Below are 15,396 nucleotides of genomic sequence, written 5' to 3'. Positions count from 1 at the left end.
TTAAGCGTCCAGAGATGGTTGTCTTTTTACAAAAAGTAGTGGAACGGTTGGTTGGAAATCAAAGCAATATGGACACGTCATGCCCAGCCGATCCCTTCCACTTTGACCACTATTGATAGATTGAAGTACTGGCCTTTTGTAATGTTACACATTCTTGGTGAAAAGGCAGAGAACTGCTACTTTGTGGTGCACAGTATTAAACAAAATCCTCTATTCGTTGGAATGCTGTGCAATTCCTGATACTGTTAGTTCGCCAGGGTGATCAGACACTCATATCTAACCCACTGAAGGAGACTGGGACACTAGTGACACCTACAAATGTCTGTTCTCAGTTCTGGCCGCTCTCGTTCCCCAAGCAGGAATCGGACCAGTCCACTCCTACCATCATGGGGAGGACCCATAGAAGCAGGGAGGACCGTCCTGCGCCCACCTAAGTGAGTGACCCGGTTGCATCCCCTCTGATTCAACCAGGGGAATAAACTGATGCCATCCTGACTGCAATCAACTACACTAGTGCAGCAATGGAAACTCAAGTAGAGTCTGTGACGACAGATCTTGGCCTCCTCTTGGCTGATCACTGAAAAAGGGCAGACCGAGTCATTACATAGTAGATCTGCCCCCTACCACAAAGGAACACTAAGTTGCACTACCGGGCAGGCGCGGTGCGTCCATTGGGGCCCACTAAGCCCCATGGACCCACCGCGTCGTCACGAAAATTCAAATACAACAATCTTGCTCGCTACCTGCCGCCCGCCCGGGAATCGGGAGACACCCGACTTTTCCGTGCCGGGGGGGGGGGGGGGGAGGGGGGCGGATGGGCCTGCTGCATCTGCGCAAGTTGATTTATGGGCAGAATCATGTTCGCGCAAGCGCAGATTGATTCCCTGTGCATTTCCCCTTAGAGAGAGGACCTGGGGGCGGGCAGCAGCCCCCGGGGTTACACAGGGGGACTGGGCGAGGAGTCATGGTGCCCCCCCAGCCAATCCTGACGGTTAGCGCGGCCGACTTTGGTGCTGGGAAACCAGGTTCGAGCCTCTTATTGTAAATAATCGTGAAATGGGAGGGGAATGTATAGATTTGTGTCAGAAGAATTGGCACATATTTAAACTCGAAGTCTTATTGTTTCATCGTGAAAAGTAGCATTCAATGGGATTAAAAATGTGGTCTGCAGTGAACTGCTTCAGAGAGCAAAGCAAGAAAAGAAGTTCAGGTGGAAATCAGACGTATGAATTGAGGCCGGTTATCACTGTCACGCTGTAGTCGGAAGGATGTTCACACTCTTGTCAAAGCCATTTTATTCATTCACCTTGTTACTCTTATTGGACTTTATAAGCAGGAGTCTGCCCGATTTACCAAGACAAATAGGGCTCAGTTTGAGCAAAGATTTACGCTTCAATAAATCACGGAACTTAAAATAAAACAGAAAAATAATGTGGGTTTCTGAGGAAATAGTAGCATTTACGTCACCCATCTGTATGCGTGTAACTACACGCATACAGATGGGTGGATGCATGAATGAATGATGGATGCAGGATGGGTGAATGGATGCAGGAAAGGATGCAGGATGGATGGGTGGATGGATGGATGAAGGATGCAGGATGGGTGGATGCATGAATGAATGGTGGATGATGGATGGGTGGATGGATGGGTGGATGCATGAATGAATGATGGATGCAGGATGGATGGATGAATGGATGGGTGAATGGATGCAGGAAAGGATGCAGGATGGATGGGTGGATGGATGGATGATGGATGCAGGATGGGTGGATGGGTGAATGCATGAATGAATGGTGGATGATGGATGGGTGGATGGATGGGTGGATGCATGAATGAATGATGGATGCAGGATGGATGGATGGATGGGTGAATGGATGCAGGAAAGGATGCAGGATGGATGGGTGGATGGATGGATGATGGATGCAGGATGGGTGGATGGGTGGATGCATGAATGAATGGTGGATGATGGATGGGTGGATGGATGGGTGGATGCATGAATGAATGATGGATGCAGGATGGATGGGTGGATGGATGCATGCATGAATGATGGATGCAGGATGGATGGATGGATGAATGGATGGGTGAATGGATGAATGGATGCAGGATGGATGGTGGATGGGTGGATGCATGAATGAATGATGGATGCAGGATGGATGCATGAATGAATGATGGATGCAGGATGGATGGATGAATGGATGGGTGAATGGATGAATGGATGCAGGAATGGATGCAGGATGGGTGGATGGATGGGTGGATGCATGAATGAATGATGGATGCAGGATGGATGCAGGATGGATGGATGGGTGGATGCATGAATGAATGATGGATGCAGAATTGATGGATGGATGGGTGGATGAATGAATGAATGAATGATGTATGGATGCAGGATGGGTGGGTGGATGGATGGATGGGTGGATGCATGAACGATGTATGGATGGATGCAAGGTGGTTCGGGCTCGCTCGCTGCGCTCGCTGCGCTCGCTCGCTGCGCTCGCTCGCTGCGGTGCAATATGCAAATTAGTTTACGCCTCACCACTTTCAAATGTCACCAGCCGCCCCTGACTACAAGGCATGGCTGACCTGAGTCGCATTTTGGAGGCCAGAATCAAGGACCTAAAAGGAAAAGTTCACTGCAGTAATGTGGCTGGCCTCCCAGATCGTTTTGAGGGGACCCGATGATCTCTTTCCTGGAGGATTGGCTGCAGGAGGTGGTAGCCCCAGAGGGGCTTTTAACACTTTATGCACTGGAGCTTGCCCACAAGGTGCCAGTTAGGCCTCAGGCACCAGGCACGCCAGGCGCACCCCCGCACCCCACCCCAAGGTGGCCCGGTTCATGCATTTCAGAGACCATGACTATATATATTACAGCATGAGCACACCACATGGGCCGTTACCCCGTAGACAATATGAAAGTCTCTTTTTCCCCAGACGTCACAGCTGCCGTCCAAAGACTTAGAGCCTCATTGTCAAGAAAAGGTTTTGTAAAATCTCAGTTCTCTTCGACCTGCTCTTCCTGACCATACTCAGGGTCCAATAGAATGGCAAATTGCTGTTTTTTTACACCCCTACAGTGGCATGGGGCTGGGTTGATACCTATGATGCCAGGAGCATCAAGATTCCCGGGAAGACATGTCGCCATTACTGTGACATATACGCCCCAGTGGATTACAAACCACCGGACCCACTCAGCAACGGGTTAGGGTGGGCAAAGACCAGGCTTTGGTGGAGGTGACTTTGATGGGGTGCCCCAAAAATAGACTGTGACAGTATGTCCACGTCCGTGGGTCATTCTGGATTAGGGTCTATCCTATCAAAGGATACTGGTTGACGGCCATCTCCTGTATTTGTCACTCTATGTGGATGACCTCCTATTCTACCTTCGGAGGGGACGTTCAGATGTTGTAGGAGCTTGTAACACCCTGGCACACTATGGTTTTTTTTCAGGTCTCTGCGTGAACTGGGTAAATCAAATGCATTCCCAATCCTTCCCCCTAGGACACTGGACTCTCCACCAGAAATGGGAGCAGATCTCAGCTGGGAGCCATATTAGTTCCGCTATACAGAGGTCCGTATCTATCACACAGTGGTTGACACACTGGAGAGTAATCCTCCCCCTGATCATCCATCAACTTCTGGCTGCCTCTCCCACTGTCCGTGGTGGGTATGGTAATACTCTCTCCACCTTTAATATTATTTCACAGCACTCTCCATAAGGTTCCCAAAGTCTATTTTTTGCAAAATGGACACCCTGCTACTCTGCCTTTTCTTGGGGTCAGAACGTTGGTGATTAGCGCTGACCAAATACAGTGATTGTGGAAGACTGGCGGCCCCTGTTTTAGAGCTCTACTACCTTGCGGTACAATGAAACTGGGCGGCGTACTGGAGGCATTGTAGGTGGGGGGATACCAATGGAGGTGCGGTTTGTCTCGAATTGTGCCACCCTGTTGCACCTCCTGTTTATCCCAAATATGCGCACTGGCACCAATTGCTCTGACCTCTTTCTGATTACACTAAGATTTGCATGGCTAAGGGCACTCATACGGACACAGTGAAAAAACCCATACTCAAAAAATCTTTCCATAACGGTCCTCTGATATTTCCAGCACAGGGGATGTTGGTCAGGATTACTTTAGTTGGAGGGACAGGTCATAACAGTGCTAAGAAATTGTTACACAGATGGGAAAATACTGGATTTTGAGGATATTGCTGAGGAATATGACATACCCGCAGCTGGGGCCGGCCCAGGTAAGCGCGGTTGGGCGGGGCGGGGTGGCAATAGGGGGAAGTCGACCGATGACGGAATAAGTCGAAATAAATAAATAAATAATACTTATATCGCCGTCTGTCGACTTCCCCCCTGCTGCACCCCACCAACCCCGCCGCCCCTCCACGCTTACTTGTGCCGGCTGTGGCTGCATACCAGCTAATCACTTTCTGCTCTACCGGGCAGTAGCATCGCACATATGGTGGATATGAGGGCACATGGCCAGGAACCATTGGAACACAAAGGGCTAGACATAATCTGTACAGGCCAATCCCATGCAGTTATTCTCTATTACAGAGTGTTGGCGGGCCAAACTTAGATTGCGCTTACTCTGTTGTGAGAAGGGAATGTTGTAGCTGTGGTTAAAAAGGGCTGCCTCTTCATGTACTCATTGTTAACTGGATACCTATAACCACTGGGTGACTCATGAAAAAGAGCATCCAACTTTTAATATTTTTTGTGGGTTTTTGTGGGCCAGTTAGTTGGGAATAAGCTCCATAATGCCTTATTGTTCAGTGGTGCTTAAACTCTCCATAACCTGTTACCATGACATGTCTGAAAATAACTTATTGTAGTAATTTCTCACATGCAATTAATAATGATTCTTTCAAAAGTTTTAAATCCTTATATGGACTGTAGAGAGTGCACCATATGGAGATTCTGCCCTGAGTGTGGAGATTCTGCAATGAGAACAGAGACTGCCCCAAGTGCAGAGACTCTGCACTCGTAACTTTTAAGAGTCATAAGTCCCTTTGTGAATCGAGCCTTCACATTTGACTGTTTCCTCTCCTTTCTTTCTTCTGAGTGACCCTCTCCCTACCTTCCATCCTCTCCATACCTCCTCTCTCCAATTGTAGCCTACTCTAAGCAAAGTGTGTGTCTGCCCTACTCTCTATTATTATTTTTCTGGAAATGTCTTGTTCCTAATCTCATGTAACACAGTGCAGCAACTTTGGTTGACGTTGGTGAATCTCCTGTGATAGATCTGTGCATGAATGTGAGTTCAGAGGAGATTCTTGATGTCACCAGCCGATATCTAAAATTATGATTCTTACAGAACATAGATAAACTATGTTCCTCATCGCTAACATTAAGGATATGCCATTGTTAGTTTATAATCTGGCTTACGTTCTGGTTTAAGTCTATCACAGGAGATTTTCTAGTGATAGGCAATCTTCGATGCGGTCACTGCCATGCATGCGAAGGAGCCATAGTAACCATGGACATGAAGTATAGGGGTGTCCCTATAGCACTTAAGCAAATGACTAGTTGTAGTACAGCCAATGTAGTGTACTTAATATTGTGCCCATGTGGCCTAGGCTATGTAGGCGAAACAGGACTCCAAGAGTTGAGGAAAAGGCTATCTGGCTCACTTCCAGGACAGACTCCCTTTAAAAAGTAGTTTCACAATAACAACCGCACAGTCGGCATGAGGTGACTAAACTGTTACATGGATTCAACGAATGACAATCCAAAACTAATACGTCATCATCCTGACACTATCCCCATATGAATGTTCTATTAGCAACCTTTTGACCTAATGTCATCGGATGTGATAGTATCAGTGTAGTTACATAGAAACAATAACAGAATAATTGAATGAATAGCCCTATGAGACACAGACAGGAAGGACCTTGGTATGTTACAACTTATAAGACAGCTTCCTTCAAGGCTCACCAATATCAGCACACCATCATAAAGCATTAGTTCACATTTTGCTGCATGAGGAGTCAATGTGAAAAATGAAAACATGGTTGTGTTACCATTTCAAAAAGAAGTCAAGGCCAAGTTTATTCAACAGCAGAAAACACAGTTTTGGAAAGTGTTGTGTTGTTGTTTTCAAGGCAAAATATTCATAACACTGAGCAAACAGTATTTGTTAAACAAAATACTTCTCACAGTTACGCACTCTGATGATGAATTGTCATAACAAATCTCTTTAGTTAATCTATAATACAGTCTCTATCATCTTCAACTTCATCCGTCTTGACTCTTCCATAGTTTGGATGCCATCACAAGCACACACTTATATGTTCTCCATCTCAATTTCTTCCATGTCATTCTTTTTCTTACAAACATTGCTGAAACCTTCTTTCTATGGCCAAAATGTACAGAACTTTGAAAACAGATTGCTTCTAAGGTTTTAGGCAAACAAATTAAACTGATTACATATGTAAGAAGAAGAATTAGTGGGGTTAGGGTCTTTCTTAACCTGCTTCTACCTATATCATCAAACGACTCTCTAACCTTTGCCAATCCCTCTTAATCTCATCAACATCATAAAAACCTGTTAATGATCCAGCAGGGTTTGAAGCCAGGCGAACCAAAAGTGTTGAAAGCTTTTTATTTTCACATTATTCAAAGCCACACCAACAGTGGGAATTATAACACTAAACACATCCAGCATGTACAGTACGTAATCTGGGGGTGCTGATTGACAAGGATCTCCAGATGGAATCACAGGCTAATAAGACCGCCAAGGTCTGCTTTGCCTTAATACGCATACTGCGTAAAATACTGCCCTTGCGCCCACTGGTAGTAAATTGTATAGTGAGCAGCAGGCTGGATTATTGCAATTCCTTGTATTTGGGGGCCCCTCTATACATTCTGCAGGGGCTCCAAAGAATCCAGTCTGCAGCAGCTAAACTTGCCCTTGGTTGGCAACTCTGTTCCTCGACAACAATGGCATTGAGAGAGCTGTATTGGTTACCAATGATGGAACGTATTCACTTTAAATCCCTGTGTCTGGTGTTTAAAGCAGTACATGAGCTAGGGCCAGTTCCTTTGCGAGAAAGGTTCTCCTGGTATCAACCCACCAGGCAGCTTCGATCGTCCAGTACTGCCCTACTTACGCTGTCTCGGTTCAAACAGGCCAGACTAGGAGGTAGAGCATTCAGTGTGGCGGGCGCTTGGTTGTGGAATGGACTTCCACAGAGCCTTAGACAGATTAACGCCCTGCTAGAGTTTCGCAGAAACCTGAAAACCTGGCTCTTTCCTAAAGCCTAGCTTGAGCCCCCTATTGAGGCTCTGGCAGATGCGACCTACTCAATCGTGGCTCAGTTTTTAGTCTGAAGCGCCAGGATACCCATGGGGTGACAGTAAGCGCTATATCAGTTTTAAAATCAATCAATCAATCAATAATGTGAGCAGCACCACTTTTCACTTTGTTAGACTATTATCATCTATCCCACTAGTTTCATTTACATGATAACTTCTAGGAAAGACTTAAGGCCTGTCTATGACTTTGGCGGTCTGGGAGTGGGCTGCCACGGCAGAGCCCTGCTCCCAGACCGCCAAGGTTGACCGCCATCAGCCAAGCCGCCAGATTACAAGTTTCCTTGTTGTCTGGCAGGCAGGAGGTGCAGCAGTCCCACTGTGGTGCCTATTGAAAAGGCACTGCAAGGGGAGCACTAAGGCCATTCCTGCACAGCATGGACTGCGCAGTCCATGCCACGCAGGAAAGTGGGTGCATGCAGACAAGGGGGCCAAACATTTACCCCCCTGCATCCTATCCCGTGCACAGGGGCAATAGGGGGTCCTGTAGGGCTCCCTTCGCTTCTTCCATTGCCAGCTGTGTCATGGCAGGCTCATGGCCATGACAAGGCTGGGGGGTGGGGAAGCTGTAGTGGCACCACCAAGCATATTGATTCCCTAGACTGCCGCAAGATCGTCAAGGATTGTGGATCCCTGGTGGTTGATGCAGTCCCAAAACGGTCCAACCGACATACTCATAATACTGTGGTCGGACCGCTGATGCGGTGGTCCCTGACCACCACCGCATCTCCCCCATGGGTTCGGTGGCGAGCGGTCAATGCTGGAGCACGAAGAGTCGAGCAGACAGAGCTTTAAGCAAAATTGAACAGTTCAAGATGAACTTGCAAGTCCAGTTCTTCCTCCCCAAGCAAGGGGGTAGCAGGCAGCAGTTCAGTACAGCAGGGCTGCAGTTCCTACAGAGTAGCAGTCCAGCAGAGCAGCAGTCCTTTCAGCAACACAGTAGTTTGTTACTACACTTTGTCACATAAATCTACCTCCTCCGAGCACCCTTTCTCTCCTCCACGCTCCCCCCTCCCTGAAATTGTCTCTGCACAAGACAATTGTGCACTCTGCAAGGCTCTCAGTACTGCCCTGCCTCAATGTTGCACTACACGCCGGGACTTCCGAACCAATATGTATACCTATGATTATTTGGGATTCCTGTATTATGATTGTTGGAAAGCGCTCCGATACCCTCAGGTCTGGGCAACGCTATATAAAACTTTTTAAATAAATAAATGCATTAAAAAAAGTAGTCCTTCTTCTTGGAAGAGTATCCACAGGTCCAGAAGTGTACGGAAGAGTTGGTGTCTGATGTCCAGTATTTATACACAGTTGTGATTTTGAATTGGGAAAAGGCTTCTAGAGGCATGCCTTTCAAGTGTAGATGCCCTGCCTTCCTGGCCCAGGGAGTATGCAACCCTTTCTGTGGGACAGAACACAGCCTATTTAACTGTAAGTAGGAATGAGCCCAGCTCCTCCCTTCCATTCTGCCAGTAATGGTCCACACAGTCACACCTAAGTTCTCCATTATTTGTGGCTGTCTAGGAGAAAGACACAAAGCTCAACTGTCCGCTACACCCAGTCTTGTGACCCAGAGACAGGCTGCAGGCACCAAATGGCTGAGGCAAGAAAATGACAACTTTCTAAAAGTGACATTTTTAAAATTGTAATTTATAATCCGACTTTACCAGAGGTTAGGCTTTTAAATTCCAGTTCCAGAGACACAAAGCATGAACTGATTACCTGTTCCCATTTGGAAATTGCACTCCTAAAATGTCATAAGGTAATGCCAATGCTAGCCTATGAGTGCGGTAGCATAAGTAGTGGAAAACGAATTCAATATTTTGTTTCACTATCAGGACATTTAAAACTTAAAAGCATACATCCTACTTTTCAAATACATTGCACCCTTCCCTCTGGGCTGTCCAGGGCCTACATATGTATTGAAAAGGAAGGTTTGGGCCTGGCAAAAGATTTATTTTAGTTAAACAAAATGGAATCCACTCAGGAAAGTGGTCGTGATCCCTAAAGTGTTGGGGAGCACACAGTGTTGTTTAAATGCCCCTCACACACCAAAAGGCCCCTTGGTGTCATGCTTCATCATCGGGGCCTTCGCACCCCTCTACGGAATGCGGCGTGCTACGACTTGCGGCTACGTAGGAGCACTTGATAGTGAACTACGTGTGGGTGTGTGTTAAGGGAAGAAAAGTGAGTAAGTGAGGTGAGGTGGAAAAAGTGGGGTTTTAAAAAATACCTGGCTCGTAGGAAAATTAATATTTATTATGTCCTCGGCTGGTATTATTAAAAAGGTGCAAAGTGGGGTTGATTATATACGTGTTAGGGTATATCAACCGAAAAGTGTCAACATGTTTCGGAGTACAACGACTCCTTCTTCAGGACAAGGATATGCACGTTATCCTCACCTTACTCACACGGGATGTCAAAGTGTATTCTACAAAAAATAGACTAGGTGAAATGTACCTATCAATGTTATTTAATGGACATGCTGAGTTGCGCCCAATTGGCGTTGAAGAGAACCTGTGGAATAAAAAGACATAATAAACATCATAGTCGGATGTCCAGGGACACCAAGGGGCCTTTTGGTGTGTGAGGGGCATTTAAACAACACTGTGTGCTCCCCATCACTTTAGGGATCACGACCACTTTCCTGAGGGGATTCCATTTTGTTTAACTATATTGCCAAGGGAGACCGAATCCACTTGTCTCTCTCTCTCCCCCCCTCTTTGTTGTATCTAAAAGATTTATTTTGCCAGGTTGAAATGGAAGTTTAAAACTGCACACACAGACTGCAATGGTAGGCCTGAAAATGTTAAAGGGCTACTGAAGCGGGTGGCACTGTCAGTACTGCAGACCCACTAGTAGCATTTCATTTACAGGCCCTGGGTACATGTAATGCCACTTTACTAGAGATGCATAAGTAAATTAAATACGGGCATAATACAATGTTTAATAACAACGTCCCCTGTTAGGGTTCGTCCCCGCAGCTCAGCAGATGCCCCTATACGCATGGGTTGTTTAAAATGATTCAACCTCAATTCTATTTGAGTATGATATATTTATTATGCCAAGACATAATTCATTTTATATGCACCTTGTCGCAAATCATGTTCATTCAACAAATCATAATCTTCTTATGATAAATTTCATACATGAAAACATAATACAATGTTACCATGTTTTAAGCAGAGAGTACAAGCACCTGAGCACTGGTTAGCAGTGGTAAAGTGTGTAGAGTCCTATGGACATCACAAATGAAGTTAACAACAACTGGAGGTCTGAATGCAAAATGTCAAGAATACCAGGTCTAACAGGTATCAAATGTTTAGAAATATTCTCTTTATTATTTTTCAGCTTCAAGAAGCACTTCCAAAATAGAGTTGTAGTCTGTGAGGTGCAGCGCTAGAAATTCTCGACTATGATTAATGTTGACCAAAACCTTACATGACAAAGGAATATGTCAAAGGAAGCTGCAAGTAGGTGACTCTGTCTGAGACAGAAGTAGGCAAGAAAACACACACATAGCAACTATTAGTATTCATAACTTTAGAATATTCAGACGCAACAAATCAGAATATACATTCCCACTGAATTTACCCAAAGTGTTCCCTGCATGATTATTTCAAATCTAGTCTAGCCGGTGCTGCTGAGGGGTAGCCAGTTGGGGAAATCATGCAAAGAAAATTGGCCAACCAACATATTGATTATTATAACCAATTAAACTATATATAACCTTTTGCAGCATCTCTGCTTGCTGATTGCCATACTTCTACTAACTTTAAAAAAATAATAATCTGAGTACTAATCAGAAGGTTCAAAAATCTGAAAAATTAAGCTTCAGAATCGTTGAATGTTCAAATCATAGTTAGTAGATCATCCATAGAGTTCAGGAAACCCTACTATCTTCTTATGGATAGCTAAGGTACAAAACAAAACAGGCTCTCACTATAAAGCACTGTGCAAATCACAAAAAAAGTATACACATTCAAAAGCCCGTGAATTAATTATTTTTCTAATGAGTTCATGGTAATTCTTCTTCCAGAACAAACTGGCAATATGTTAGTTCAATAACTTGCACAACAGAATCAATATCAGCAATATCAGTAAGGCCATTCGGAAACTGCATACTTTTTATTAGGGACTTTAGATCTTTTGATTATAGCCTCTTCATCTTTACTGTCATTTGGATCTCGCTCTGATTGCTCCTACTCTTCTCTGATTATTCCCTTTTCTTAACACTCTTGTAAACTCTTTCTTCTTCTCTCAGGCCCAGGCCACCTATCTCCTGATGCATGTTCAAATGCCCATCTTCAATTACACTTATCACCACTGCTGTATCTTCATCGTCACTTGCCACATTTTCATCTTGAACAGTTTGATTCACTGTAAATTGTTTCCCATCAGGAGTTCTAGCTTGAGGTTGAGTCTCTTGTGACTGAGACTCTTTCTCTTGTTCTTTTTCGTCTCCTCCTTCTTCTTCTCGAACTCCTCATCCCTTTGGATCCACACAACAAACTTAAGCTTGACACTGTGAATTAGTGGTTGTTGTCACCACTTCTTCAACTGCAATCTTCACTCTCTTTGTGTGAGATGTGTGACTCCACTATGGCAAGCCTCTGCACTGCAGTATTTGTCACAAAGGTAACCCGGTATGGTGCCTTCCACCTTGACTCTAGACAAGAATTGTGAATACGTTTTTGAAAGTATGGCACACTTCTTCTTTTACTGAAGTTGTTGTCACATTCACATGATGAGAAATAGAGCGAACAACATCAGCCAGACCGTTGCAGTAATCCAGTACAATATCATGACTGATTGACACAAGTGCAGCTGAAGGAACACAGTGGATTCTCATAGTTCTCCCCATAAGCACGTAATGAGGGGAAAGAACAGTTTTTCACTTTGGAGTGATTCTAATTCTCATCAGAACAAGTAGAAGTGCGTATAGCCATTTCAGTGACATTGAGGCGCATACATTCACCAGCCTGGATTTAAATGTGTTATTGATTTGCTCTACAACTCCTGACATGTCTGGTCTGTAACTACAATGGATGTAACTTCCTGAATTCATTCTTAAAAAGAGTTCCCATATCTGCCTCTATAAAGGCATGCCATTGCAAAGCACTAGTTCAAAAGGGATTGGGGGCCTAGTTCAGCCAATAGCAGAAAACACCGTTTTGTAAAGTATTGTGCTGTCATTTTCAATACAAAGTACTCATAATGCTAAGCGAAAATTTGTTGTTAATACAAATGCCTCCCCACCCCACAGGAGAGGAAGAGCGGATCATTGATAGGCTCAAAGGCATTGGACCCCAGCGTCTTTGGGCACTGCTGACAAAGCAAGCACAGCATGAGAGTTGTGACCAGCAACTAAAACAGCTACAAGTTCACATGTGAAACTGCTGCAGCTGCCATGGCTGTGCACTGACCCTCCCCAAAAGCATGAAGAGATAGGGCTGTCATCACCTGTTTGGAGCACCATGAAGTGGTGGTCGGGCTATATTTCAGCTACAAGTAATGAAAACATTTACAAAGTCACATATGCCATGGGTTGTCTCAAATATGACAGGCTACTCAGTTAGTCAGTTGCAGAAAGTTAACAAGTTAATGTCACTCCTGCCAGTCCTCCGTATAGATCGCGCTGCATTCATGCACGCATGCGCGAGGGAACGAGTCGGAAATAAAGGCCTGACCTCCCCGCTCTACGTGGCTTCGCGTTCTAGTGTTTGTCATTCCTAGCGAGCACGTCACTTCCGGTCGAGCCGCATCCGTTGTTTGCTTCCTTTCCGCAAGTGGATTCCACTCTCTCTGCCCTCCGTTCCTGATTCTGCTTAGCCGGCCACCGTTTCCTCGGTCCTCGGCTATCTACCAGTTCCCTGTTTTGCTCCCTCGTTGCTCCGCACAGTATCTACTTTGAGTCCGAGGCGGCCCCCTTGTTCCTTTACCTTTATTTCGAAGCTGTCCCTCCGTGGAGAGCTGTCAGGCTCCTGTGTTGGAGATCCATCTTCCCGGGCCTTCGTGGAACTCTCGGCGGGGGTATTCACTGTTCTGCCCGTCGGCCGGACACTTAGTAGTTCCGCCGGCCGGCCGGACTTGTGGGGTGCCTGCCTGGGTACCCCAGAGGGATTGTGGGAGATGTAGTCCACCAGGTTCTTTTCTTTTGTTGTTTTCTTTTCTTTTCTTTTGGACTCCCTGGTACTATCTGAGAAGACTGGCAAACGTTACAGTACTTGGGCAAGAAGACCGGGTAAGGCGCTATTCAGCGCCACATTTAATATTCCAACACTATAACAGTGTAGTATGTTTTGACATTGAACATGTTGCCTTTTGCAGATGAGATTTAAATCATTCAAATTGCCTCTCGTCTGGACAGTCCGAGTTCTAACTATTGGTAAGAGAAACTCACATTACAATTCTCGAGTACTCTCTACGTACCTAGTAGCTAATGTCTTATACTTGTTATAGATAGATACACTTCTTGTATCCTGTTGCTGAAATAGAAGAGCCACACACATCACGATCGCTAAGTACATATTAGCTATCACTGACACGTAGGTAAGAATCTGTTCACTGCTTCATATTGTCTTGTCTGAAGGTGGTTACTGTGCATTTAACATACCCATTCCCTTTTAGAGCCTGTCTTCACCTTGAGGGATACCAGCCAGAGGAGTACTGTGTTTATCAATAAACAAAGAGTGGCCTGGTCAGAAACCTGTAAGTGTGCCGCAACTGGAACTAGTGCCCCAAAACCATTAGTAGCACTACAAGTGATAACCCGGGTCTGTTAGGAAAAAATTCCCATCAGCCCACCCATGTGGTGGAATGTCGTCATGTGGGAGATGTCACCAATCCAATTCTCAAACAGTGCACCTAGTCATGGTGCAGAGATGGATTAACATGGTGTAAATACAGACCACTGGGCTTCACTGGTGATGCTAATGGGGTGCAGTGCAAGAAATTGAAGTGAAAAACGTGAAAGTAAAATTGATTCCAAGGACCAAAATTAATTTTAATCAGTATGGCACTCGGGTCAAGATTAAAATTTGCCAAAATAGTTTGAAATAATAACTATATGTGGGCAAAGTGAGTGGAGGTCGACATGTTTCAGCTGTATTGACTGTTGGTCTTAGCTTTCTTCAGGACCATTTAGGAAACTGCGACTGCAAATCAAAAAATTAGTGAAGCACGCTAATGTACATTGGATAAGTCCTACCAGTTCCTCTGAGCCCAGATGAATACCGTAGGAAGTCCAAAATGTTATGTATCTCCTAAGAAAGAAGCATAAGCGTGAATCAAAAACCATGTAGTGCACAACAGATTTTAGGAAAACAAGCACAAGATGCTAAGCACACAAACAGGGCGATGGAGACAATCTCTCACCGCTGATTATACTGCTATGTTTCAATCAGTGTATAAAATCACATATATGGTAATGAATGTGGTAACTTACCCAGCATTATGTGGGAGTACGCCTCACCTCACCCGGAACCCACTCGGGAAAAAGGGAGGCCCCGCTCTAGTTAAGGAGGGAAATGGACAAGAATGTACCTTGGAAAGATAGCAAAGGGACTAACAACAATACTAGCTACCATTTCCAAAACTATTCTTAACAGAACCTAGCTTTAAACAGAAAAAAGACTCAACCAAGTATAAGGAAAATGACTATAAGACTCTGCAAGAATAAATTAACCAAAAATGGAGGGCAGGGCCACTCCTTGGAGGACTCTTACTAGCGAAAAAATGACTAAGAAGAGGCACTGGCGCTATCAGTAACCAAATATTTGGGCAAAATGGCTGAAGACTTAAGGTACGCAGAACCACTCCTTAAGGGACTCTTGCTAGTGCTAAGATGACTCGCCCTGTTAGGGATAGCAAATGATGGTGTGGTGCCCTACCTGTCCGTCGGTACCTCGATGCCGGCGTCCGAGAAGGAACGGAGGTACCGACGCATAGCGCGCATGTCTATTTATACCCTGGTTGATTGGGTAACAGGCTGCAGCTGTTTCTATTATCCATCGCGTCTGCTTCGTAAGAGGGATGCCCGCGCTATAGTGCGCATGCGCTAGGCATCCCAGTAGTAC

Source organism: Lissotriton helveticus, chromosome 2_1 (assembly GCF_964261635.1).
Source record: "Lissotriton helveticus chromosome 2_1, aLisHel1.1, whole genome shotgun sequence".
NCBI classification, from domain to species: domain Eukaryota; kingdom Metazoa; phylum Chordata; class Amphibia; order Caudata; family Salamandridae; genus Lissotriton; species Lissotriton helveticus.
The sequence above is the reverse complement of the archived record's forward strand: the minus strand, read 5'-3'. Positions refer to the sequence as shown.